This window comes from Schistocerca nitens, chromosome 11, assembly GCF_023898315.1.
Source record: "Schistocerca nitens isolate TAMUIC-IGC-003100 chromosome 11, iqSchNite1.1, whole genome shotgun sequence".
Lineage (NCBI taxonomy): Eukaryota > Metazoa > Arthropoda > Insecta > Orthoptera > Acrididae > Schistocerca > Schistocerca nitens.
Window position 1 is genome coordinate 148099878 of NC_064624.1, and position 25555 is coordinate 148125432.

General features: G+C 44.1%; 1 protein-coding gene across 2 annotated transcripts in view; it reads right to left on the reverse strand.

Annotated features, from left to right (window-relative positions):
* The window catches only part of LOC126213142 (neprilysin-2-like), a 319779-nt gene that overhangs the window by 120677 nt on the left and 173547 nt on the right, over nt 1-25555 (reverse strand). The window lies entirely within an intron of this gene.

Below are 25555 nucleotides of genomic sequence, written 5' to 3' on the forward strand. Positions count from 1 at the left end.
ACAGCTTCACTTCTGCCAGTACCTCGTCTCCTACCTACCAAACTTTACAGAAGCTCTCCTGCGAACCTTGCAGAACTAGAACTCCTGAAAGAAAGGAGTGAAGCTGTGAGTACCGGGCGTGAGTCGTGCTTCGGTAGCTCAGTTGGTAGAGCACTTGCCCGCGAAAGGCAAAGGTCCCGAGTTCGAGTGTCGGTCGGGCACACAGTTTTAACCTGCCAGGAAGTTTCATATCAGCGCACACTCCGCTGCAGAGTGAAAATCTCATTCTGGAAACATCCCCCAGGCTGTGGCTAAGCCATGTCTCCGCAGTATCCTTTCTCTCAGGAGTGCTAGTTCTGCAAGGTTCGCAGGAGAGCTTCTGTAAAGTTTGGAAGGTAGGAGACGAGGTACTGGCAGAAGTAAAGCTGTGAGTACCGGGCGTGAGTCGTGCTTCGGTAGCTCAGATGGTAGATCACTTGCCCGCGAAAGGCAAAGGTCCCGAGTTCGAGTGTCGGTCGGGCACACAGTTTTAATCTGCCAGGAAGTTTCATAATTTCAGGGTGTCTGCCATAATATCTGGAGGAAGTGTTACAAGTGTCCGTTTAGCGAGGCGGTAGTCGTATATTGTGGAAGTGTTCGAGCTAGTTCCCAAGGATACCTGCCACGGTGACTGCAGAATGTGTTCCATGAGCCCCTTCCCCACTCTAAGCCAGCTATCATGATATCTAGAGAAAATGTTCCAACTGGCCCATCTAGAATAGTTTCCATGATATCTTGAAGAAGTGTTCCGAGGGACTTTAAGGTTAGGTGCCACGGTATCTAATAGAAGTGTTTCAAACGCCTGTTGAGGGATGTTACAATGGCATGTCGAAGAAGTTTTCTATGTCGACTCCAAAGATGGCTGCCATTGTATCTGTAGGAGGTGTTGCAAGTGGCACTCATACATGGAGGACATGATACCTAGATCAGCTGTTCCAAGTGGCCCCAAGGCTTCTGGGGATATACATTTCATCCTTATTGTGAGTGTGTGGGTTGTGAGCATCTTCCTAAAGGGACCATAACTACTGATAATACCTCAAGGTCAGATGTTCTGAAAGTTGCCTCCTTCAGAATTTCCCATAATATTGTTGTACAGTACACAAGATATTGACTGTACCAAGTCTTTCTTCAGTATATACAGTGGTAGAGGTTGTGAAGGTACAATAGCTTTGAGGTGTGAAGAAATCGTTGCGAAAGACTAAACCATCTTCTGAAATAAAAACTTCTTATAATTATATTTTCCTCGATACATTTGAGTTTCACCTTTATCCATGATGATGATGATGACGGAAGCTGAAGAAATGAGTTACTATTTGTGCTACAGCTGGGATGTGAACCCAGGTCTCCTTGCTTAGTAGGTACAACTTCTAACCATTACACCACTGCAGCACTATGGCCAACATTGCTGCACGTCTACCAAGTCCAGTGCCCCCCCCCCCCCCCCCCCAACACAAACTTCAATTCCAGTCCTGAGCTTACCTTGTTCTTCTTAGCTCGCCACTATTGCCAAGGCTCTCTGGCATTGTAAGAGTAACCCAGCGTTGGATGTAATGGGGAAATCCTGTCCCTGTAGGTGATCTATAGATTTTATAATTATATTTTCCTCGAGACATTTGAGTTTCACCATCATCTATGATGAAACTTCCTGGCAGATTAAAACTGTGTGCCCGACCGAGACTCGAACTCGGGACCTTTGCCTTTCGCGAGCAAGTGCTCTACCATCTGAGCTACCGAAGCACGACTCACGCCCGCTACTCACAGCTTTACTTCTGCCAGTATCTCGTCTCCTACCTTCCAGATGGTAGAGCACTTGCCCGAGAAAGGCAAAGGTCCCGAGTTCGAGTCTCGGTCGGGCACACAGTTTTAATCTGCCAGGAAGTTTCATATCAGCGCACACTCCGCTGCAGAGTGAAAATCTCATTCTGGAAACATCCCCCAGGCTGTGGCTAAGCCATGTCTCCGCAATGTCCTTTCTCTCAGGAGTGCTAGTTCTGCAAGGTTCGCAGGAGAACTTCTGTAAAGTTTGGAAGGTAGGAGACGAGATACTGGCAGAAGTAAAGCTGTGAGTACCTGGCGTGAGTCGTGCTTCGGTAGCTAAGATGGTAGAGCACTTGCCCGCGAAAGGCAAAGGTCCCGAGTTCGAGTGTCGGTCGGGCACACAGTTTTAATCTGCCAGGAAGTTTCATATCAGCGCACACTCCGCTGCAGAGTGAAAATCTCATTCTGGATTCTCTATAATGATGGAATCTGGGGTGCTATTCCCATGCCGGAGAGCCTCGGCAATAGTGGCGATGTAAGAGGGCAAAATAAACTGAAGATATGAATTGAAGTTTGTGTTCGGGATGGCACTGTATTTGATTAGCCCGTGCAGCGGTCTTGGCTATAGTTCTCTGGCGTGGTGTAACGGCTAGCATTCCTGCCTCCTAAGCAAGGAAACACAGGTACACATTTTAATTCGTTTCTTCAGCTTCCATTCTACTGGTCACGACGTGCATAGATTGTAGGTACAGTACGGCGAGAGTGTGCCTAGATGACAGAAGACGCGTCATCACCAGCAACAAAGCGACCTGGTGGGTGTCTATAAGGCAAACACGCAGCTGTTTGGCCACTTGGTCTAGTCTTTTGAGAGGCTTCTGCTTTGTCGCTGCACATACATTCACGTCCACGACAGTCACTTACCTACCTCAAAGATCTGTAGTCACCCGTGTGTCTGCTGGTGTTAGTATATCGGTGGGTAGAAACTGCAGGGTTTGCCTTGACTGTTTGTGTGAGCTTTGACTGGAGGTGGCCACTAGGTCTCTAGACCTCGTTCCAGCATACAAAAGAACTCTCATCTTCCGGCTGCCACGACGGTGCGCTTTGCATTGTAGACGCTTCGTCTTGTGATAGTGAAATGGACACAGACATCCAATTTTGTTCTGGATTATGGCGAGCATGTCGCTGCCTTTTCAGATTAGTGCTGCATTTGCATGATAACACATTAAAAGGTTTTTTAGCACACTGAGTATTAAGTTTCTGTCTGGAATACAGTTTGAAGTCATGTTCAATGTGGGAAATGTTAGGTCGTTCTTTGCACTTTCAGCTCGCTTTAGAAAGCTTGGGAAGCAGTACCCTCTCTTTACCCACTCATCCAACGATTCAGGTGGCTCGAGAATTGCTCTTCCACTCGTAAAGTAATGTTACAGTCATTAATACTGACATATTTTGTCTAAAGCTTCCAGTGGCAATGTAAAGGACGTCCGTTGAATTGTATTTGCACAAGAAATATATTTGCTCATGTTAAATTTAGGTAAATATACACTACTGGCCATTAAAATTGCTACCCCAAGAAGAAATGCAGATGATAAACGGGCCTTCACTGGACAAATATATTATACTATAACTGACATGTAATTGCATTTTCACGCAATTTGGGTGCATAGATCCTCAGAAATCAGTACCCAGAACAACCACCTCTGGCCGTAATAACTGCCTTGATACGCCTGGGCATTGAGTAAAACAGAGCTTGGATGGCGTTTACAGGTACAGCTGCACATGCAGCTTCAACACAATACCACAGTTCATCAAGAGTAGTGACTAGCGCATTGTGACAACCCAGTTGCTCGGCCAGCATTGACCAACGTTTTCAGTTGGTGAGAGATCTGGAGAATGTGCTGTCCAGGGCAGCAGTCGAACATTTTCTGTATCCAGAAAGGCCCGTGCACGACCTGCAACATGCGGTCGTGTATTATCCTGCTAAAATGCAGGGTTTCGCAGGGATCGAATGGAGGGTAGAGCCACGGGTCGTAACACATCTGAAATGTAACGTCCACTGTTCAAAGTGCCGTCAGTGCGAACAAGAGGTGACCGAGACGTGTAACCAACGACACCACATACCATCACGCCGGGTGATACGCCAGTATGGCGATGACGAATGCACGCTTCCAATGTGCGTTCACCACGATGTCGCGAAACTCGGATGCGACCATCATGATGCTGTAAACAGAACCTGGATTCAACCGAAAAAATGACGTTTTGCCATTCGTCCACTCAGGTTCCTCGTCGAGTACACCATCGCATGGTCTCCTGTCTGTGATGCAGCGTCAAGGGTAACCGCAGCCATGGTCTCCGAGCTGCTGCTAACGTCGTCGAACTGTTCGTGCAGATGGTTGTTGTCTTGCAAACGTCCCCATCTGTTGACTCGGGGATCGTGACGTGGCTGAACGATCCGTTACAGCCGTGCGGGTAAGATGCCTGTCATCTCGACTGCTAGTGATATGAGGCCGTTGGGATCCAGCACGGCGTTCCGTATTACCCTCCTGAACCCACCCATTCCATATTATGCTAACAGTCATTGGATCTCGACCAACGCGAGCAGCAATGTCGCGATACGATAAACCGCAATAGCGATAGGCTACAATCCGACCTTTATCAAAGACGGAAACGTGATGGTACGCATTTCTCCTCCTTACACGAGGGATCACAAAACGTTTCACCAGGCAACGCCGGTCAACTGCTGTTTGTGTATGAGAAATCGGTTGGAAACTCTCCTCGTGTCCGCACGTTGTAGGTGTCGCCACCGGCGCCAACTTTGTGTGAATGCTCTGAGAAGCTAATCATTTGCAAATCACAGCATCTTCTTCCTGTCGGTTAAATTTCGCGTCTGTAGCTCGTCATCTTCGTGGTGTAGCAATTTTAATGGCCAGTTGTGTATTATGTCTGAGTATAACTGGAACCTTCATGAGCTTATCACATTATCAAGCACCCCTGGGCTTCGATCAAATTCCTCCCATACCTCCACACGTGTTCAGTCAAGGAACACTTTGTCGAAACATACCTTATTTATTTTCATAGTATTTAAAACTGGTATGAAGTAGCGGAGAGCGTAGATCTATTAAATAAAATTTTCAGCTATGCGGACAAGATTGTGTCGCAGTTGAATTTTGAGACGCCTCCCAGTGGACTCAGAGACATCGAGATAATTTCTACTAGCACTCTCGCTAAGGGTTTTTCAGGTTATTTATTATGTGATGTAAGGTACAGATACGGGAAACACATTGCACAAATTGTATCTGTAACGCACAATTTGTTTACATACATAGTTTTAAATGCCAAAGGTCTATAGTGAGGATTCTAAGTTCAGTTTCGTCTTGGTTAACTCTGGTTTTATTGATTTCATTTCGCTACGCTTAAGTCCTTGCCACTTCGAAAGCTAAATATTTTCAGTCAGCTAGCGCTCATTTACTTGTGGGTCAGATTTGAGACGAAGGAGCAACATTTCAGGGCATAGAAATCATGGTCATTGTCTCCTATGAAAGTCTAGATTTAAGGAAAATTGGAAGGCGAAGGCGTTCTCTTTGACAGGTCTCAGGTGACCGCTGAGTTCACGTTATGTTCGGTACTGTTTCCACGGCTGTGTTTCATCTCGGTTCTCGGCAGGAAACATGTGTTCTGGCCGTCCTCTTTCGCAACTTGACACTGTGTTTGTTGTAACTCTTCAGGCTTTCCCGGCGATCTAATGACATCTTGGGTTGTCGGGTGTTCTGCCGGATATCAGCGTCGTACTTGCACGATATTTCGGTCACGTAGCTCGTAACCTTCATCAGGTGCGACCTGAGACTGCTCCTCGAGTGGACCTGGTGCAGTATTTATGCCTATGGCCTTCCCCCTGCACCAACGGCTGCAGGCGCTTCCTCTGTGGTCCGCGCCCATTCCCTGCGACCTGCTGGAGCGTTGCTGCTCCGTTTTCCGTCCGCTGCGGTTCTAGGTGTTCCCTCTGCGGTCCGCGCCCACCAACCCCGCTCCTGGTGGTTTCATCTACGGTCTGGGGTACCAAGCGTTCCCCCTGCGGTCCGCGCCCGCTCACCACGACCTGTTGGAGCGTTGCCGCTCCGCTTTTCGTCCACTGCGGCTCTGGATGTTCCCTCTGCGGTCCGCGCCCACCAGTCCCACTTCTGGGTGTTCCATCTTCGGTCTGGTGCTCCTGGCAGTCCGCCAGGGGCTCGTTTTCCATCTCCATGTCTCTGGTTCTTCTGTTTGTGCAGTGTTGCAGCTGGCCCCGTTGCTTCTTTAACAATTCCAGAGCCGGATCCCAGGCTCTGCTTAGCTGGTACCCTGTGTCACGGTTCATAAGATCGTCAGCCATTTTAATTTCTATCGATTCTCTTATAACACTGTCCCAAAATCTGGGTGTTTGTGCTAGAATCCTGGTATCCTCATACTTCATACACACAGGGGTACTTCTGCCCTCCCAAGACAACAGCTTTCACTCTCGCAAAGACATAAAGCTATACGTGGGTTGTCTGAGTAGGGGACACGCCACCTCTAAAAAAAAGACAAGCACGCTGTTCTCGTATGCCTTATTCTCAACGTCTTCTAGGTGCCACAAGAAGCGGGAGACACCATATGTCAGAACAAAGTGGCACGTAGGTGATTTTTCTTCATTCTTATTTATTTCCCCCAAAGGTGGAGGGCTGGCAGGAGAATGCAAAAGGTCGTGATCTATGGAGTTTTGTTAAATTCTAAGTAATTAAACTGCTGTGTTGCTAGAGGAGGCCGAAATGCACGCGTTTAATTACACGCAGACTGGCGTGAGGTCTGGAACAATTAAAGGAGTTGAATCTAATAAGAAAAGAACATAATTCTTGGAATACTTAACTTTAATCCATATTTGGTGTACATCGCTCTTGACGGCACAGGTTTTATAATAAGCTCAATATAACTGGTAATGGCGCCTTGCTAGGTCGTAGCAAATGACGTAGCTGAAGGCTGTGCTAATTATCGTCTCGGCAAATGAGAGCGTAATTGTCAGTGAACCACTGCTATGAACGTCGGCTGTACAACTGGGACGAGTGCTCGTAAGTCTCTCTAGACCTGCCGTGTGGCGGCGCTCGGTCTGAAATCATTGACAGTGGCGACACGCGGGTCCGACGTATACTAATGGACCGCGGCCGATTTAAAGGCTACCACCTAGCAAGTGTGGTGTCTGGCGGTGACACCACATAAACCTAGCTATAAGGGTGAAAAAATGAACGGTGATATTACTGAAGACAGGTTATCTCACGTCGCAGTGATAAAACTATGAGGGCAAGCCAATAAGTGAATGCAATTTCTTTCCAGCTCCTTAGGCTGTCAACAATAACATGACATGTTGACTGTCGTTCTCGTGTGTTAGTTGTGTTGATTCGATGGATACCTCAAGTTGTATTCGTAGTGATTTCCAAGCATTTTACTACGAATGTCCCGCCGTCCATAATCTCCATGGAGGGAATGATGGAGTGAGTTCTCTTCTGTCCTCCGGAGGGACTAAAGCTGCCGAGATTATTCGCACAATTTACCTGTACTCGTAGTATGGCAATAGATGCCTTAGTGAACGAAAAATTGTGAGTGGATACTTGGCTTTGAACATGCACATGTAATTGTTTTTGATAACGAGTGTTTCGGTAGGTGATCCACTTAGGAAACGGACAGCCGCGCGGGATTAGCCGATCGGTCTAAGGCGCTGCAGTCATGGACTGTGCGGCTGGTCCCGGCGGAGGTTCGAGTCCTCCCTCGGGCATGGGTGTGTGTGTGTTTGTCCTTAGGATAATTTAGGTTAAGTAGTGTGTAAGCTTAGGGACTGATGACCTTAGCAGTTAAGTCCCATAAGATTTCACACACATTTGAACAATTTAGGAAACGGAGAGGACCCGTGGCACAGCGTACTGAAACGATTCTTTGTGGTCTTGGAGCCAGAATCGGTGTTATTGGACATAATTCGAACGTTCGCCACCAGTTCCACTCTGGCAGTCGCCCAAGATTTTCTAAACTATTACCAAGTTGGTGCTTGTTGGGTACCACATCAGTTGACAGACAAACACAGACAACAATGTTTCGAAACGTTTAAATCACATTTAAGGGGTTTTGAAGAGGAAGAGGAATACGTTCTCAGTGGTACAGTAACTGTTGGTGAGACATGGGTCCATCATTATGGACCGAAATGTCTCTGGCGAAGCTTGGTATTTCAACATCCACTTTTGCCCAGAGCAGACAAGTTCAAAAGCCAAGCTTATACAGGAAAGTTAAGATGATAGTGATTTCGGGTGTAAAATGTCCATTCCTCATTCGCTACACTCCTAAAGGTGAAACAGTCAATCTTCTTTCTTCTTCTTCTTTTTCTTTCGTTTACGCCATAGTCCCGTAGCGCTCGCAGGGTCGGCATTGTTACAACGGATTTGGCAATGTTAGTTTTGGGAATGGCCGGATGCCCTTCTTGCCGCCACCGCATACCCCTACGACGGAATCAGTGCACCCCAACTGTCTGCGTCGAGTGTAAGTCGTGAAATAGTGCGGACGTGTTGCAAATGTCTGCAACGAGTGTAACTGAGGCGGAACGTGGGGACCAGCCCGGTATTCACGCAGCGGGATGTGGAAAACCGCCTAAAAACCACATCCCGGCTGGCCAGCACACCGGCCTTCGTTAATCCGCCGGGCGGATTCGATCCGGGGCCGGCGTGCCTACCCAAGTCCAGGAAGCAGCGCGTTAGCACTCTCGGCTACCCTGCCGGGTCGAAGGTGAAACAGTCAATAATGACAGCAATTGGGATGTACTGTGAGCTATGAAACACAAAATCAAAATGAAGAGGAGAAAGAGGATAGGGAAGCTTTCAAAAGGTGTGATTTTGCTTCAGGATAACGCCTGCCCTCATACAGTTGTGAAAACAATACAGTCGATAAGATATGTTGTTTTACTCCGGAGCAACCAGCGGAAAGCACTGACCCAAGTGAGTGTCACATTTTACACCCAATGCTGGAGCATCTGCAAGTTTTTGTTGGGTTCGTGAGGTTGTGGTGGCGGCACACAGATGGATGTGTCTGAGGCTGCAGAGCTTCTTTCAGACGAAATTAGGACGCCTGTCAAGAGATGCACCAAGAGTATAGCGTCTGCCAGACATGTAGAGATATGATGCCACCTGCAATGTTGTTTTTCCGATTGAAAATTTATTTTGGATATATTATGTCTACTCTTTGACTTGTCCTCGTGACTGGCGTTGATGCTCTGTTGTGTGATGATAACAGCTCTTCAATAGGTTAGCTGGAAGACGATATTCAGAGGCTTCACTTAAAACTTCCGGGCTGATAGGCCGTGGTCGAAGTATAAAACTGTCTCCTAACGTTTCGTCTCCGACTGCGGGAGACATCATCGGAGGTAAAGCGCCGCTTTACCTCCGATGATGTCTCCCGCAGTCGGAGACGAAACGTTAGGAGACAGTTTTATACTTCGACCACGACCTATCAGCCCGGAAGTTTTAAGTGAAGTCAATACCGGCCGTGAAAGTTTACATTGTAAGATATTCAGAGGCTTCAAAATAAGCTCCAAGCAGACCGACAGAATGGGATCGTGAGGTCGTGAGGATGAAAGTAGAATTGGAACATGGGTGTAGCACTCACTCCGTCTTCAGGCCACGAGTGGCTTACCGGGACCATCCGACCGCCGTGTCATCCTCAGCGGAGGATGCGGATAGGAGGGGCAGGGGTCAGCACACCGCTCTCCCGGTCGTTAAGATGGTATTCTTGACCGAAGCCGCTACTATTCGGTCGAGTAGCTCCTAAATTGTAGAGCTGATGTATTTAGGAATTTGTCAGGTTTTATTTGGTTGTTTGGGGGAAGAGACCAAACAGCGAGGTCATCGGTCTCATTGGGTTAGGGAAGGATGGGGAAGGAAGTCGACCGTGCCCTTTCAAAGGAACCATCCCGGCATTTGCCTGGAGCCACTTAGGGAAATCACGGAAAACCTAAATCAGGATGGCCGGACGCGGGATTGAACCGTCGTCCTCCCGAATGCGAGTCCAGTGTGCTAACCACTGCGCCACCTCGCTCGGTTGTCAGGTTTTATTGGAAGGGATTGGATAATGGGACAGGACATGACAGAGCCTGTGAGTGGGAATGGTGCAGCATTGGAGAACTTGGAACGGTCGGGCAGGAGTGCGACCAAATGCTGTGTCGAGGTGGAAGAATGTAACGTGTGCGTATGCCGCTGGTATTCAGGTGCAATATGGAATGGGCAGCCAGTTTCGTTCGTTTGGTTCAACTGTATCACACAGCTCAGATGGCAGGTGAACAGGCCTGCAAGTGTTTAACAGCTAACGCTGTAAGCCCCTGTCTAATGAAGACTCGTACTATGCAGTTTCAAATGGCAATTAAGACCTGAAATGAAAATGATCATACGCTATTATTAGCTGGAAGACCATGTCTTTGGTTGTTCAGCTGCCTCTTGGGAGTCTTTGTACACTTCTAGGAAAAAAGATAGTACACCTGGGAAGATGACATAGATTTTCATAGCAGATGGCATATCCCACCTGGTTAGTGGTAGATGTACTGATGACATAATATGCCAGAGGATAGTATAGAGGCATAGCTACCAGAGCGCCATCTACAACTACCCTTCAATAGGGAATGCTCACAGCCAGAAGAGTGCGGTGCAGACGTGTGAAGCAAGCAGATGACCGTACCACGGAGATGCACTCATGCTTCCTACAGCCGACTGAATATGAAAGGGGTCAAACTGTGGTCTTCCAAGTGGTAGGATAGTCCTTTTGGAGAACCACCACACGAATTAGACATTCTGCGTCAGTAGTACAGTATTGCTAGTATCTGTGCCCACGATAACAATCTCACACCGGTAAAAGTAACACTTGGTTCAAGAATCATAAAAGAAGGTTGTATACCTGGAAGAATCCTGGAGATACTAAAAGGTATCAGATAGATTATATAATGGTAAGACAGAGATTTAGGAACCAGGTTTTAAATTGTAAGACATTTCCAGGGGCAGATGTGGATTCTGACCACAATCTATTGGTTATGAACTGCAGATTGAAACTGAAGAAACTGCAAAAAGGTGGGAATTTAAGGAGATGGGACCTGGATAAACTGAAAGAACCAGAGGTTGTAGAGAGTTTCAGGGAGAGCATAAGGGAACAATTGACAGGAATGGGGGAAAGAAATACAGTAGAAGAAGAATGGGTAGCTCTGAGGGATGAAGTAGTGAAGGCAGCAGAGGATCAAGTAGGTAAAAAGACAAGGGCTAGTAGAAATCCTTGGGTAACAGAAGAAATATTGAATTTAATTGATGAAAGGAGAAAATATAAAAATGCAGTAAATGAAGCAGGCAAAAAGGAATACAAACGTCTCAAAAATGAGATCGACAGGAAGTGCAAAATGGCTAAGCAGGCATGGCTAGAGGACAAATGTAAGGATGTAGAGGCTTGTCTCACTTGGGGTAAGACAGATACTGCCTACAGGAAAATTAAAGAGACCTTTGGAGAGAAGAGAACCACTTGTATGAACATCAAGAGCTCAGATGGAAACCCAGTTCTAAGCAAAGAAGGGAAAGCAGAAAGGTGGAAGGAGTATATAGAGGGTCTATACAAGGGCGATGTACTTGAGGACAATATTATGGAAATGGAAGACGATGTAGATGAAGATGAAATGGGAGATAAGATACTGCGTGAAGAGTTTGACAGAGCACTGAAAGACCTGAGTCGAAACAAGGCCGCAGGAGTAGACAACATTCCATTAGAACTACTGATGGCCTTGGGAGAGCCAGTCATGACAAAACTCTACCATCTGGTGAGCAAGATGTATGAGACAGGCGAAATACCCACAGACTTCAAGAATAATATAATAATTCCATTGCCAAAGAAAGCAGGTGTTGACAGATGTGAAAATTATCGAACTATCAGTTTAATAAGTCACAGCTGCAAAATACTAACGCGAATTCTTTACAGACGAATGGAAAAACTGGTAGAAGCGGACCTCGGGGAAGATCAGTTTGGATTCCGTAGAAATGTTGGAACACGTGAGGCAATACTGACCTTACGACTTATTTTAGAAGAAAAATTAAGAAAAGGCAAACCTACGTTTCTAGCATTTGTAGACTTAGAGAAAGCTTTTGACAACGTTAACTGGAACACTCTCTTTCAAATTCTGAAGGTGGCAGGGGTAAAATACAAGGAGCGAAAGGCTATTTACAATTTGTACAGAAACCAGATGGCAGTTATAAGAGTCGAGGGGCATGAAAGGGAATCAGTGGTTGGGAAAGGAGTGAGACAGGGTTGTAGCCTCTCCCCGATGTTATTCAATCTGTATATTGAGCAAGCAGTAAAGGAAACAAAAGAAAAATTCGGAGTAGGTATTAAAATTCATGGAGAGGAAGTAAAAACTTTGAGGTTCGCCGATGACATTGTAATTCTGTCAGAGACAGCAAAGGACTTGGAAGAGCAGTTGAACGGAATGGACAGTGTCTTGAAAGGAGGATATAAGATGAACATCAACAAAAGCAAAACGAGGATAATGGAATGTAGTCAAGTTAAATCGGGTGATGCTGAGGGGATTAGATTAGGAAATGAGACACTTAAAGTAGTAAAGGAGTTTTGCTATTTAGGGAGTAAAATAACTGATGATGGTCGAAGTAGAGAGGATATAAAATGTAGACTGGCAATGGCAAGGAAATCGTTTCTGAAGAAGAGAAATTTGTTAACATCTAGTATAGATTTAAGTGTCAGGAAGTCGTTTCTGAAAGTATTTGTATGGAGTGTAGCCATGTATGGAAGTGAAACATGGACGATAACCAGTTTGGACAAGAAGAGAATAGAAGCTTTCGAAATGTGGTGCTACAGAAGAATGCTGAAGATAAGGTGGGTAGATCACGTAACTAATGAGGAGTATTGAATAGGATTGGGGAGAAGAGAAGTTTGTGGCACAACTCGACTAGAAGAAGGGATCAGTTGGTAGGACATGTTTTGAGGCATCAAGGGATCACAAATTTAGCATTGGAGGGCAGCATGGAGGGTAAAAATCGTAGAGGGAGACCAAGAGATGAATACACTAAGCAGATTCAGAAGGATGTAGGTTGCAGTAGGTACTGGGAGATGAAGAAGCTTGCACAGGATAGAGTAGCATGGAGAGCTGCATCAAACCAGTCTCAGGACTGAGGACCACAACAACAACACCTGTAAAAGACGGTCTGGGCGTCCACGTAGCACAAACGGCACTCAGGGTCGTCATGTTGTACAGACAGCAGTGACAGATTGTAAGTAGGCTGTTTAGGTTTTTTTATTGGTAACGCCACCTCTGTATAGAAAATCACTGGCTGTGCGGTGTGCAGTCTGTGGCTGCTTTGCATTGTTGTAATACTCGCCATTGTAGTGTTAGGCAGCTGGCTGTGAACAGCGCATAGCGTTGGGCAGTTGGAGGTGAGCCGCCAGCAGTGGTGGATGTGGGGAGAGAGATGGCGGAGTTTTGTAATTTGTCATGAACTGCTATATATATGATGATATCAAGGTAAATACATTCTTTGTTCTCTATTAATATCTTTCACTTGCTAACTATCCCTATCAGTAGTTAGTGCCTTCCATAGTTTGAATCTTTTATTTAGCTGGCAGTAGTGGCGCTCGCTGTATTGCAGTAGCTTGAGCAGCGAAGATTTTTGTGAGGTAAGTGATTTGTGAAAGGTATAGTTTAATGTTAGTCAGGGACATTCTTTTGTAGGGAATTTTGAAAGTCAGATTGCGTTGCGCTAACAAAATATTGTGTGTCAGTTTAAGCACAGTCTTGTAAAATTATTAAAAGGGGACGTTTCATATGTCGACCCTTAGCCTAGGATACCTCACTGGAATCTTCTGATTTTTTCTTGTAGTTTGTGTAATTAGTGTAGATTTTGTTTATTGCTAGCGCGTAATTGTAGAGAGAATCTCCTTTGTAGTTGCAGTCTTTCATTGTTGTACAGTAAAACAGGTGTGGCACGCATGTAGATTTGCACCAAGTATTTCGCAGCTGCAATTAACTAGATATTATTTTCAGTGTTATGTTAATGTGTTTTCTTATTTTTGCTCTTCAAATTGTGCTTTTCTGTGTTGTCGTGTGAAATACTGTGACAATAATGGCGTGTGAAAAACGTAATACTAAGCTCCAAACTAAATTGAGAAATGACAGTGAAAACGAAAGCAGTGTGTTAGCGCCGCAGAGTAATGAATTAACTAATGTTCAAAGTAGTAATTTGGTAATTGCGCATAGGGAAATGGAGCGGGCGGCAAACAATGGTGTAGACAGGGAAACAATTAGTGAAGAGGGAAGCATTATCGATCGATCGGTCGGCAACAGCTCGCCTCAGGAATCTGAAATGACAGGAAACAATCTCGCAAATATTGTAGACTCAGGTTTTGGGTCCTCACCGTTTTCTCAAATGAGTCAAGACACATTTTCTGCTTGTCAAAATGTGAATGTTGCCGGTGCAACTTCACTGCCGAATAGCACTGAGGAACATGTTTCAGACACCAGTGCACTGTTATTACAATTAATGCAACAAATGGGACAAAAGCTTCAAAAGTTAGACATAATGGAACAAAATCTTCAAAAGTTAGACACAGTGGAACAAAATCTTAAAAAGTTAGACACAACACTTGAACAAAATCAGAAACAAATAGGACAAAATCTTCAAAAGTTAGACGCAATGGAACAAAATCTTCAAAAGTTAGACTCATTGGAGCAAACTCTTGAACAAACACGCGAGGATTTAACTACTGAGTTACATCACATTGAATCGAAATGTCAAAAAGTCTGTAGTGACGTAAAAACACAAATTTTCGAGTCATGAAAATGCACTACAGAATCACGAAGCAGCCATAAAAGAACTGCAAACTACTGTTCATGAAAATCATGAGACCTTGCAAGCTAAATTTGACTCAGTTGCCTCTACCGATTCGGTTACGCAACTTGCAAAAACTCAGGAAAACTTGAAGGACACAGTAGATTCGATTTCAACACAAATGGACACTCTGAAACTTGGTTCAGAAAAACACACTGAGGAAATGTGTTCACTATCGGAGAAAGTAGCCGAACTTTCGGATCAGGTCACTAACTTATCTACAAAGGTAGATGATGATCTGAATGACACAAGACCTGTAGCCTTCACTGACACAGAAGAGTATGAACAAATTAGAAAATTCAAACAAAATCAAAATCAAATCAATACACAGTACAAAAGAGAAATCCGGGAAGTACAAGATCAGTTGACGCAGGTAATACAAGAATTACATATTTCAGAGGACACTCGCGCTCCAGTACAGGAAGAGGGACATAGAAATACGGAACAGCCACAAAATTATAACACAGCGCATTTCGGAAATTATGAAAGAAATTGGCAAGGTGCACCGAATTTTGAAGTGGAACCGCCGAAACGACGTAACAATGACCGATATGCGACTCGCCGACATGATAACTTTGACTATAAGCTGTTCATTACTACACGTAAATTCAAAACATTTAAGAATTCTGCCAACGACATTCATCCACAAGCATGGCTCCATCAATTCTCTCATTGTTTTCCTCCCAACTGGTCATTAGAACACAAATTAGAATTTATGTGTGGCTACTTAGAGAATGAACCAGCTGTAAGAATGCGGTCGGTCATTCACGATTGCCACAGTGAAGGAGAGTTTTACCATGCCTTCCTCTCAGCATATTGGTCTCAAGCCACACGAGACCGAGTAAAACATAGCATCATAATGATGAAACGTTTCGAACAATCTGAATTTTCCAGTCTTGTGAAATATTTTGAAGACATGTTACACAAGAATCAGTATCTTTCAAACCCATACAGCCCCTCAGAACTCATCCGCATTTGCTTAATCAAACTGCCTGAACATTTACGACATATTATTTTGGCAGGACGTTGCAAAGACGACATTGAAGCATTTCAAGGACTCCTACAAGAACTGGAAATTGACACTGACAATCGCGGAACGCACGAGCACAACAATTACAGATCACATCCGTCGCAATTCCGCGATGAAAGAAATAATAACTGGACGCGACAAGGCTATTCTCACAACACAAATCGTGACCGAAACAGACACCACCCGTATGACAACCGTTGGCAGAGTAGTAATAATTACAGGGAAAGATCGCATTTCTGTAGTAATGAATATGACAGAGACAATCATAGAAACAGACAATATGGTAACCAGAACTATTATTATCAAGGGAGACAGAATACTTTCAGACGCAACAGTTCAGCGCGCAGTTACGATTCAGGGAGAAATTCTCCACCACATGACCGACAAGAAAGAAATTATGGAAACTACCGACATGACGACAGACGATATATTCGTAACGACAGACCTGAATTGCATCAGAACTGGCGGGATTTAAACAGGGCAGGGCCCTCTCGTCACGGTGAATGTGTAGAAGTTAGGTTTCCTAATCCCAATAACGACGCGCGCCAACAAAGGAACAGACAATGACTCGCACTGCAGGCAGCCGCGTGCGCCGGCTGGCTCAGAGAAAAATAACATAGACGCTAACCTTGAGAAAAATTCCAGTATTCTTTACCGACGTATACCGCATGATAATTGCATTCAAGTTCAAACTCTGCGTACTAGGAAGAGCAGAGGGTTACACCATATTTCACATGTAAAACCATTTATTGAGAGATAATCTGCTTTTTAACTTAGTCTTTGCCATAAAATTTTTCACTTTACATTACTAGTATGCTTGTCAGATTTAGAATCTGTTAACATGCAACAATGTTTGAAGTTAAATATCCAGTCAAGAACCAGGAGAACTTATTGAAACAGAAACTACGAATACATTGTTATAGTGAACAGAGCGGCGTCACAGTGTTATTGTGTGTGTACATTCTTGCTTGTTAGCTCCACTATCACGTAACGACTATAAGGATCACATACTTAGAACATATACCGGCAACGCTAATGAGATTTTCATGCAACATTTTGGTTTACTTAAAAAAAAAATTCTGGATTTAAAGTACTTTCTGTGAAATACCAGAGGACACAGTGGTTAGTTTATGTGACAGCTACACGATGTTATCACGACGCTACTAATGAGTGACAATTTACAATGTTGCTTTTGCAGTGTATCTGTTTTACATCTGCACAATTTTTCTGAATTCTTCTGGAAAGTGAAACATGTTTTAGTATTTAACTTTTGTGGTATAGCAACAATGAGACAGCCTTTTTCGTGGCACAACAATACGTTACAGTACAGTACTTTCTTCATCACAACAATAAGCGTAATAACTACGATATCTATACACAAAGCATTTCACTTTTGTTTATCATGAGGTAAGTACATTGACTTCTGCAGAACTTAGCTTTCGGAGGACGATAACTACGAGACTTCCACAGAGATTATGTTGCGACATGACACACAGTTCAGCGCTACAGGACACGTATTTGAGTGATTAATTTTGTACTTAAAACATTTATTTTTAAAGATTTTTAAATTGCAAAGAAAGTTTTCTGTGATACATTTCATTCCATTGCTGTAATCTGTAACACCTGAGGGTATAATTACATTAATCCTCAGGGGGGTACACGCTTACTTTGTGTACCATGTGTGTGGCAACCACAAGGAACCCTAGCTAATATGGTATTTGCTTATACAACTTTACACATCGGTACCATATTTCTCCAACACATAAATTACACAGCTATCTGATTATTTGACAGAGAAATAAACATTCTTTTTACTACGTCAGTGACAGATGTTTACACAATTACACAGTTGGATAACTTCACACTTACGAAATTGTATGTTGTTTGTACTTTGTGAACTGTTCATATTTTTTCAGAACCATTGTGATACTATGAGAGCTTTGAATGATATATTTGGTAAGGGAGCATGATTTTAAAGTACATTTGAGGTAGATGACACTTTTGACATGAGCAGAGAATTTTTTTTAAGTTTTGATATTATTGGAGGAAGCTACGACGATTTTGAGAGTTGACTGAGGTGTTATGATGTTATTTTTACGACGACTATGTGTATTATGTTGTTGCGGTATGTTTATGATCAATAAGCTGATGCTATATAAGGAATGTGATTACGTGTTTATATGTATATGAATAATGAATAGAAGTTAGGGACTATGGTTTGTGAAAAAGGTTGTTGGAAACTAAGAATCGTACTTTAAGAGTTATGAAATGTGTGTATATGCGTGAATGTATCACAATGCTGGCGAAAATTTTTTGGACGCTGTTATATTTATAGGATTTTGTTTCTACAGATTTGTAACCCAAATTCTTGACCTGTGAAATATTTTTATATGAGACTGTCACTGTAGCGGAAACTGGTGTCGTAAATATTTCCGTACGAAAGTTAAGTGACCACCTGCACGTAATGCGTTGTAAGCGGCCAGGTGTGCCAGCCGCCTTGAGAAAAAGCCATTAGTGTGTGGTGCAGGTGGTAGAGAAAAAAAAAAGGGGGAGGCCATTATCCTCGCTATTGACATTCGTTTGTAGAAAGCATCGTAAATACGACACGCTAATAATAGCTTGGAAACATTCTTACATCTGCACACCTGATTAGGACAAGTGTCTATCTACGAGAATTGAGAGAAATGCCATATGGCTTGCTTTATGTATTTATTTACTCATTTTGTTTAATATCTAGTTTCTAGCTGCACTGCAGCACTGGTTAAAATAAAATTTTATAGATGTACTAATATAAATATTTTCTGTCTCCAGATCCAGTAAATAATAGTTTTGTGATATATTTCCAAAAAATGAGGGAGCATAAAAAGACATTTCCCTTCACAGGAATTGCATAAACAATTTCTTTACGATTTGGTAACTTATCTGCTAGTGTAAGTTCTCGTGATGCATCACTCTAGTGTTAAGATGTGACATAGGTATTAGACATGGCCATTTTTAGTGTAATATTTTTTCTGCTTGAGCTATATCATGTTTAGGTGTAAGTTGCTGCTGTTTGCCAGGCATAGTGTTATTGAATATGACTTTGTATTATTCTGTTAAGCCAGTTTTACTAATGATTTATTTTTATTGTTTGCTGCACATTGCCTTAGATTAGTTGTAATATTACAATTGCTTTGCTAATTTCTTAATGCTGCTTGCTTCGCAAATCTGCGTTTTTTTCATTGCTGTTTATATTAATTGTTTTATGTGATGCTGCATTGCCTCGTCCCTTGGTATATATATCTGAGCTCAGTAGATTTAAGTTAGCTTAAGAGGGGGTAGACTATATAAGAAACTAACTATGATGAATTTATAAGAAATGCATTGAGAAGCTATCAGAAAATGGTTTGGCAAAAAAAAAGGATACTGTACAGTGGAGAAAAACTATTTTTGACAGAGGATGTGAACAGAATACAGAAAACAGGCTTAGATAGGAATTTTGGGAATAATGATGAACGAAGGGAGATCTCCATGCAAAATACTGCAGTAAAACAAACCCTGTCCTTTCCTTTTGTGTTATCCCACTATGTGTTTGTGTACCCTTGTGTATTTGTTTTCTTCCTGTCTCTGTGTAGTTTCATAGAATTTTTTCTTCTTCTAATACTAAGCTACATTCACTATGATGAGGAATACTGTTATCCTCAAATATAATTGGCATTAATAATATGTTATTTACCTTGTAAATATGCTTAGACATTATTTATTTTGTTTTATTTCAATGCTCATGTGTGAAGTTGATGTTTCGAAAGTTATTCTGATCTTTTATGTATGTACTCATGTCATAATTCCTGTAACACTGACGTATATGTCTATTTCTATTCTTTTGTAAAGCCCCTATTACCACAAATGTTATCTGTATTGTTATGTTCTTTACTGATGTGTTTTGTACCTTTGTTATTGTGTTCTTATGTTATAAAATTGTAATTGACACCAGTTCATCAAATTAAGCAACTTGTAAGTTACATTTCACTGCACAAGTTTTTGTTGGTCATAGTATATGGACAATATGTGAGAAGTAGGGACTGATAGTGTTTGCATGTGTGTTAATAATTCAGCAAGGGACTGGATAACAGCATTGCTGGTTCTAAGGACAATTCCAAAAACTTTGTGAGTGCACAAGTGGTGGTTATGGACTTGCTATATTATCCGCAAGACTCTTCAATGGTGATTGTGCACCTGCACAGTCACAACAGATGGCTGCTGGCCATCTCTACAAGGACTGCAGTGGGTCTGCACCTCTGGTGGCCCACCAGTACCATAATCTCTACAAGGACTTCAGTGGGTCTGTGTCTTTGCTGACTCACCAGTACCATTATCTCTACAAGGACTGCAGTGGGTCTGCGCCTCTGGTGGCCCACCAGTACCGTAATCTCTACCAGGACTACAGTGGGTCTGCTCTGTGATGACCTACCCACCAATACTCTTCAAAATTTCGACTGACTCCGCTGTGGGTTTACTCTGTTGTGGCCCATTACCTGTCTGCATGTAGAGTCAGCACTGTCTTTTCGTTGGAAGGACAACAATACTTCTTCAATACTGCATGGAAATCCACTACTTCCGTGTGCATTTTCTTTTACTGCTCAGACTTTGAGAAAAAGACTGATATTTTACTGTGATGAACGATTAGGACTGTCTTTATGGACTGTGAGAAAATTTTAGCTTTTGACCAACATTGTATCAATAAGTGTGTGCATTTGATTTCTTTGTTATTGTAATTATGAAAAATTTTTTTCAAATCTGTTTTGGGCACTGCCCAAACCAATTTGTAAAATTTTTTGTGGGGAGCATGGGGGCTATGTAAGTAGGCTGTTTAGGTTTTTTTATTGGTAACGCCACCTCTGTATAGAAAATCACTGGCTGTGCGGTGTGCAGTCTGTGGCTGCTTTGCATTGTTGTAATACTCGCCATTGTAGTGTTAGGCAGCTGGCTGTGAACAGCGCATAGCGTTGGGCAGTTGGAGGTGAGCCGCCAGCAGTGGTGGATGTGGGGAGAGAGATGGCGGAGTTTTGTAATTTGTCATGAACTGCTATATATATGATGATATCAAGGTAAATACATTCTTTGTTCTCTATTAATATCTTTCACTTGCTAACTATCCCTATCAGTAGTTAGTGCCTTCCATAGTTTGAATCTTTTATTTAGCTGGCAGTAGTGGCGCTCGCTGTATTGCAGTAGCTTGAGCAGCGAAGATTTTTGTGAGGTAAGTGATTTGTGAAAGGTATAGTTTAATGTTAGTCAGGGACATTCTTTTGTAGGGAATTTTGAAAGTCAGATTGCGTTGCGCTAACAAAATATTGTGTGTCAGTATAAGCACAGTCTTGCATAATTATTAAAAGGGGAAGTTTCAAGATATACAGCTACCAGAGCACAGATAAGAAGGCTTGAGAGCCCAGATGTGTGAACACGAACTGTTGCGGGCTGGTTATTACGAGGGTCACTCCAAAAGAAATGCACACTATTTTCTTTTTAAATCCAACTTTTATTCTACATGTTTGAAAGTTTTACAGTGTGTAGATACATACTTTAGGAACTATATTTCAATTTCTCCACATAATTTCCATCCCTCTCAACTGCCTTACGTCATCTTGGAACCAGCGCCTGTATACTCGCATGGTAAAATTCTGGGCCAACCTGTTGGAACCACTGTTTGGCAGCGTGCACAAGGGAGTCATCATCTTCAAACCTTGTTCCGTGAAGAGAGTCTTTCAGTTCCCCAAAGAGCCAGGTCAGGACTGTAAGGCAGGTGTTCCAGTGTTATCCATCCAAGTTTTGTGATCGTTTCCTTGGTTTTTTGACTGATATGTGGCCGCGCATTGTCGTGCAACAGCAAAACATCCTGCTTTTGCCGATGTGGTCGAACAGGCCGCAGTCGAGCTTGAAATTTCTTCAGTGTCACCACATATGCATCAGAATTTATGGTGATTCCACTTGGCACGATGTCCACAAGCAAGAGTCCTTCGGAATCGAAAAACACCGTAGCCATAACTTTTCCAGCTGAAAGTGTGGTTTTGAATTTTTTTTCTTGGGTGAATTTGCACGATGCCACTCCATTGATTGCCTCTTCGTCTCTGGTGAAAAATGATGGAGCCATGTTTCATCACCTGTCACAACTCTTCCAAGAAATTCATCTCCACCATTCTGGTACTGTTCCAAAAGTTCGCTGCCTACCGTTTTTCTTGTTTCTTTGTGAGCCACTGTCAACATCCTGGCAACCCACCTGCCACAAACCCTTTTTAACGCCAACACTTTCAGTATTTTGCGAACACTTCGTTCCCCTATCCCAACGTAGCGTGACAATTCGTTCACTGCGATGCGTCTGTCAGCAGTCACCAATTCGTTAACTCTCTGCACACTGTCTGGAGTGTGTGCAGTACAAGGCCTGCCGCTGCGAGGAGAATCCTCAATATTGCCGTGCCTTCTTTCATCACGTAACCTGCTTGCCCACCGACTAACTACTGCGATCGACAACAGCATCTCCGTACACCTCTTTCAACCTCTTGTGGATGTTTCCCACTGTCTCGTTTTTACAGCACAGGAATTGTATGACAGCACATTGCTTCTGACGAACGTCAAGTGTAGCAGCCATTTTGAAGACATGCTGTGATGGCGCCACTCACGGGAACAGATTGAACTAAGTTGGAAAACAAGTGGGAAGGATGTATCTACACACTGTAAAACATTCACACATGCAGAATGAAAACTGTATTTTTACAAAAGTAGTGTCCATTTCTTTTGGAGTGACCCTCGTAGCAGTGGGTCTACAGTCCCGCACAGCTCTAGCTCTTCTTCCACTCACGCCACAGCATCAACTTACACAGCTAGACTTGTGCCGTCAGAGGATCACTTGGAAGAATGAATGGCGCACCATGGTCTTCAGCAATGAAAGCAGATTCTGGCTGTATGCAAGTGATGGTAGTTTGCATGTACGATGTAGACATGTCTGACGCTGTCCCGTGGAGTGAATTCATCTGAGAAATACTGGCCAAACCCCAGGCCTTATGGTCTGGAGAGTGTACACTACTGGCCATTAAAATTGCTACACCACGAAGATGACGAGCTACAGACGCGAAATACAACCGACAGGAAGAAGATGCTCTGATATGCAAATGATTAGCTTTTCAGAGCATTCACACAAGGTTGGCGCCGATGGCGACACCTACAACGTGTTGACATGAGGAAAGTTTCCAACCGATTTGTCGTATACAAACAGCAGTTGACCGGCCTTGCCTGGTGAAACGTTGTTGTGATGGCCCGTGTAAGGAGGAGAAATGCGTACCATCACGTTTCCGTCTTCGATAAAGGTCGGATTGTAGCCTATCGCGATTGCGGTTTATCGTATCGCGACATTGATGCTCGCGTTGGTCGAGATCCAATGACTGTTAGCAGAATATGGAATCGGTGGGTTCAGGAGGGTAATACGGAACGCCGTGCTGGATCCCAACGGCCTCGTATCATTTGCAGTCGAGATGACGGGCATCTTATCCCCACGGCTGTAACGGATCGTGCAGCCACGTCTCGATCCCTGAGTCAACAGATGGGGACGTTTGCAAGACAACAACTATCTGCACGAACAGTTCGACGACGTTTGCAGCAGCACGGACTATCAGCTCGGAGACCGTGGCTGAGGTTACCCTTGTCGCTGCATAACAGACAGGAGCGCCTGCGACGGTGTACTCGACGACGAACCTGGGTGCACGAATGGCAAAACGTCATTTTCTCTGATAAATCCAGGTTCTGTTTACAGAATCATGATGGTCGCATCCGTGTTTGGCGACATCGCGGTGAACGCACATTGGAAGCGTGTATTCGTCATCGCCATACTGGCGTATCACTTGGCGTGATGGTATGGGGTGCCATTACTTACACGTCTCGGTCACCTCTTGTTCGCATTGACGGCACTTTGAACAGTGGACGTTACATTTCAGATGTGTTACGACCCGTGACTCTACCCTCCATTCGATCCCTGCGAAACCCTACATTTCAGTAAAATAATGCACGACCGCATGTTGCAGGTCCTGTACGGGCCTTTCTAGATACAGAAAATGTTTGACTGCTGCCCTGGCCAGCACATTCTCCAGATCTCTCACCAATTGAAAACGTCTGGTCAATGGTGGCCGAGCAACTGGCTGGTCACAATACGCCAGTCACTAATTAACTGTGGTATCATGTTGAAGCTGCATGGGCAGCTGTACCTGTACACGCCAAGCTCTGTTTGACTCAATGCCCAGGCGTAACAAGACCGTTATTACTGCTAGAGGTGGTTGTTCTGGGTACTCATTTCTCAGGATCTATGCACCCAAATTGCATGAAAATGTAATCATGTTAGTTCTAGTATAATATATTTGTCCAATGAATACCTGTTTATCACCCGCATTTCTTCTTGGTGTAGCAATTTTAATGGCCAGTGGTGTATTTCTGGAGGGGACGGTAACCGGTGCCCAGTACGTGCAAAATGTTGCTGGACGTGTTCCTTTGCTGTTCTTGCCACAGGAAAATGATGTGTAGTTCCAACAGGATAATGCTCGCCCGCCCAGGACTCGTGGAACTCAACGTGCTCTGCAGGACATGCAGCAACTTTCCTCGCCAGCACCATCTCCAGACTTGTCTCCAATCGAGCACGTTGGGATACAGTGGGTCAAGAAGTGACTGGTCAACTGTCAACTCTTACAGAGCTGCGTGAACAGGTCGAGCGGACGTGGTATAACATATCCCAATATGATCGACTGGATGCCAGAGTCAGCGCCTGCATTGCGTCCTGTGGAGGCTGCACTACGTACTAATATGGGTGTTTCTGTGTGGGTCGATACCTGGTAGCCTTTAAAATGGTGTCTGTAATGGAGGTGCGTTCCAACCAGAGAGCTGTCACTGTGTTTCTTTTGCTGGAAAGTAGAGCATTGTATGTATTCGTACGTGCTCACATTACGTCTGCAGACATCTGGCAGTGAAGAAAAGCACGGTGAGTCGTTGGGCGAGGCGACTGTCATCGTCGCAACGATGTCGTGCAAACCTGCCGGATCTCCCGCATGCCAGCCGACCCACACAGGTGTGACTCACGCAGTGTTGGAACGTGCGGACACTCTCATTCGAGGTGATCGACGGATCACAATCAAACATCTCGCTGCTCAACTGAAGGCCGCTGTCGGTAGTGCTGGCACACTCGTCCACCAGGGGGGTACTCGAAGGTCTGTACTCACTGGGATTCTCGCCCCCTTGATGGGAGGCAGAGCAATGAAGAACCATCCGTGTGGGACCGCTCGAGTGTTTTTTTGTCAAACACCCTCACAGGCGACATAATGTGGGTTTTTCACTTCGAACAGGAAACAGAATGGCAATCCATGGAGTGGCACCACACCATCTACAATGGCAGGTTTTCAAGATTTAAGTGAGTTTGAACATGGTGTTACAGTCGGCGAACGAGCAATGAGGCACAGTATCTACGAGTTAGTGATGAAGTGGGGAGTTTCCTGTACGACCATTTCACGAGTGTACCGTGAACATGAGGAATCTGGTAAAACATCAAATCTCTGATATTGGTGTGCCCGGAAAAAGATCCTCCAAGAATGGCACCAATGACGACTGAAGAGAATCGTTCAGCGTGACAGCAGTGCAATCCTTCCGCAAATTGCTGCAGATTTCATTGCTGGGCCATCAACAAGTGACAGCGTGTGAAGTGTTCAACGAAACATCATCGATATGGGCTTTCGGAGCCGAAGGTCCATTCGTGTACCCTCGATGACTGCATGACACCTGGGCCCATCAACACTGATATTGGACTGTTGGCGACTGGAAACATGTTGCCCGGTCG